This window comes from Heterodontus francisci, unplaced genomic scaffold (assembly GCF_036365525.1).
Source record: "Heterodontus francisci isolate sHetFra1 unplaced genomic scaffold, sHetFra1.hap1 HAP1_SCAFFOLD_43, whole genome shotgun sequence".
Taxonomy (NCBI): domain Eukaryota; kingdom Metazoa; phylum Chordata; class Chondrichthyes; order Heterodontiformes; family Heterodontidae; genus Heterodontus; species Heterodontus francisci.
The window spans coordinates 12,610,655-12,614,346 of NW_027141852.1; the positions used below are offsets into that span (position 1 = coordinate 12,610,655).

At 41.8% G+C, this 3,692-nt stretch overlaps 1 non-coding gene across 1 annotated transcript; it reads right to left on the bottom strand.

Annotated features, from left to right (window-relative positions):
- Positions 1–897: 897 nt before the first annotated feature.
- trnap-ugg (transfer RNA proline (anticodon UGG)) lies at positions 898–986 on the bottom strand. Its single transcript is given in 2 exon segments — positions 898–933; positions 951–986. It is a non-coding gene; the product is annotated as a tRNA-Pro (tRNA).
- Between the last annotated feature and the right edge of the window lie 2,706 nt (positions 987–3,692).

The following is a 3,692-nucleotide window of genomic DNA, read 5'->3' on the forward strand; positions in this document are numbered from 1 at the left end:
AAATACATACATTAAATTGTTTCTGAAAGGTTGCAGAACACAACATATGAGTAATATTCCCCATTGCTTTCTCAGCACTGATGGATTGTGAAGCGGGAGACAGCCAGAAGTCCCACTGAGCCGCACTGACCCCGAGCTGAGAAAGAAATGAGATAAAGTTCAATCTTTCACAGCGAGATGCTACAGAGAGAGGAGTCCCGAATCAAAGTGAGACTTTCTCATACTGTTGTTGAATTTCATGTCACACACTCCTTGTACTCTCTGCTAATGAAGCCCCAAAAAAAGGGAAAAACAGAATGGCACTCAAACTCACAACCCTGAGATTAAAAGTCTCATGTTCGACTGACTGAACTATCACTTCTACTCAGTCTCTTATTGGATGGATGCAACTGTATGCTCCACTGCAGGGGCAGCTTTCAAATCATCCCATGGATCCACATGTCAGTCTGAGTTACATGTTGTAGACTTAAGCAAAGGAAATCTGCTCACTTCCAAAACTATCAGTGAGTTGAAGCTGATTACGATCAACATCATCAGAGGTCAGAACTACCTGGTGAAAGAAAACACCCTGAAGAAGGATCCACAATTCTTCAAACGCATCAAAAAAGTGAAAAACCAATAAATCCATGAGTTAATCCAAAACAAACAACAGAAACACAGAAGAATTCCATTCCATACCAGATACTAGTCGTGTTGTTCCTGTATCCAGCTCTCAGTTACTACTCCACCTTCATACACCCCCTTGGTGATCTGTACATTTTGTTCATTTCAATTTTGTCGACAGGCTCTTTGAATCCAGTTCTCTGGTCCTCAAACAGGCTCCGCATGAAAGTCAATTCCGCCTGCTGTCAGGCTGCAACCGATCGATGACCTTCAACTAAAAACACAAAAGAGAATGGGCTCGTCCGGGAGTTGAACCCGGGACCTCTCGCATGTTAACCAATTGTACACCCAAAGCGAGAATCATACCTCTAGACCAACGAGCCACTGACAATGCATGTATTTTTAGCTCCTGTGGAAAAGCTGTTCATCCATTTTTTTTCAGATCAAAGCAACATCCTGTAAATGCTGAAATCATAACAGAAAGTGTTGGAAATGTTCAACAGCTCTGGCAGCATCTGTGGAGAGAGAAACACAGTTAACGTTTCAGGGTGTTCACCTTTTGTCTCAGCCATCCTTTCAGACTGCTTCTGTCCATCCAATCTCACTTTCTATTCTATCCACATTCTAACCATTCACTACGTAATTACATTTTTCATGAATTCCTCATTTCTTTTATGAATCACAATTTCATATTTCCGGCCCTTGCTTCAGACACCACCACAAGTGGAATCATGTCTCCATCTACCCAATCAAACCCCTTCACTATTTCCTCACATTGCAATGTTTCTTTAACCCTGACAGACGATGGAGTTTCTGCCGCTTGACTGCAGTTCTTGTGTCCTGCCAGTAGATGTCACCTCACTCCAATACAGTGAAGTTTACAAATCTGAGTGAGACACAACAGGAAATAATTGTTCACATTATAGTGAATGTGTGGGATTTAGAAATACTAGGAGTGGAGACGAGTTATTATTGCATTTTGTCAAAACAAACATAACTTATAATGTTGTGTTAAATCCATCACTCTGTTTTCTTGACTCTGCGAGTGACCTGGAGTCATCGAGACACTGAGTCATTTGTGGTAAAAAAGGAGGCCATTCGCCCCATCGAATCCATGGCGACTCTCCAGGGAGCGATCCGGTCAGTCCCACTCGAATGCTCGATCCCCGTAGCCCTGTAAATTTATTTCCTTCAAGTGCCCATCCAAATTCCTTTTGTAATCATCGATTGTTTCCACTTCCACCACCCTCGTGGGCAGCGATTTGCAGATCATTACCAATCACTGTGTAAAAAAGGTTCTTCCGCACATTCCCCCTGCATCTCTTGCCCAAAACATTCAATCTGTGTCCCTAGTCCTTGTACCAATAGTTAATGGGAACAATTTTTCCTTGCCAACTTATCTAAAACTGTCATAGCCTTTTGCACCTCTATCAATTCTCCCCTCAATCTCCTTTGATACAGGCAGAACAACCCTAGCTTTTCCAGCCTAACCTTGAAACTATAATCCTCCATCCCTGGAACCATTCTGGTAAATCTCCTCTGCATCCTCTCAAGGATCCGCACATTCTTTCTAAAGTGTGGTGAGCAGAACTGGACGCAACATCCAATTGGGGCCAAACCAGAGCTTTATAATGGTTCAGCATAATTGCCCTGCTTTTGTACTCAATACCTCTATTTATAAAGCCCAAGATCCCATATACTTTGCTAACCACTCTCGCAATATGTCTTGCCAACTTCAAAGATTGATGGGCATACACCCAAGTCCCTCTACTCCTGCACATTCTTCACAACTGTAGCATTGAGTCTCTCCCTATTCCTTCTGCTAAAATACTTCATCTCACATCAGTCACTATTAAATTCCATCTGCCACCTGTCTGCCCATTCTGCTCGCCTATCACTGTCCTGTTGCAAACAATTCATATCATCCTCACTGTTTGCCACTCATCCAGGTTTGGTGTTATCGGCATATTTTGAGATTCTACTCTATATTTCAAGATCCAAGTCATTTATCTGTAGCAAAAAAAGCAGTGGTTCTAGCACTTACCCCTGGGGAGCACCACTGTCGACTATCCTCCAGTCTGACAAAGAACCATTTAATATGACTCACTGTTTTCTGTCCTTAAGCCACTTTTCTATCAAATTGGACACTGATCCTCCTATTCCATCAACATCAATTTTGTTAACCACCCTTTTATGTGATACCTTATCAAATACTTCCATAAAATCCATATAAACAACATCCACTGCATTCCCTTCATCGACCTTCTCTGTTAGTTCATCAAAAAATGCTGTTAGATTAGTCAAGCATGAACTTCCATTTATAAATCCCTGCTCACTCTCCTTAATTAACTCAAACCTCTCCAGTGACTGTTGATTTTTTACCCTGATTATTCTTTCTAAAACCTTACCCACCACTGCTGTTAATCTAACTGGCCTGTAGTTACCCAGCCTGTCCTTACAGCCTTTCTTGAATAAGGGTGTCACATTTGCCTCTGTTCAATCCTCTGGCACCTCCCCCGTATCCAGGGAAGATTGAAAGATTATAACAAGCCCTTCTGTTATCTGCATACGCATTTCCTTTTGCAACCTGGGATGTAAGCCATCCGTACCAGGTGATTTATCTACCCGAAGCACAGCCAGCCTTTTTAGTAGCTCCCTCTCTCAATTTGTACCCGATCCATTGCCTCTACTCTCTCCGCTTCTACTGATATTTTGTCAGATTCCAATTCCTTAGTGATCACTGATACAAAGTACTCATTAAATATATTAACATTGCCCAGCACCTCTCAGCATGTACTATCCTCTTTGTCTTTAATAAGGCCCACTCCACCTCTTACTACCCACTGATTACTTATCTACTGCTCAAAGATCTTTGGGTTCCCTTTCATGTTGACTGCCATTCTCTTCTCATAGAAATAAACAATAAGCTAAATATAGAAGAAATAAATATTTCCCATCCTTGATGAGGTGGAACTTTTTTATGTTGTGGGTGGTAATGACCTGACCCACGAGTGTGGTGGAAGCAGAGACAATCAATGATTTGAAAAGGAAATTGGATGGATACTTGAAGGAAAGAAACTTGCAGGAGG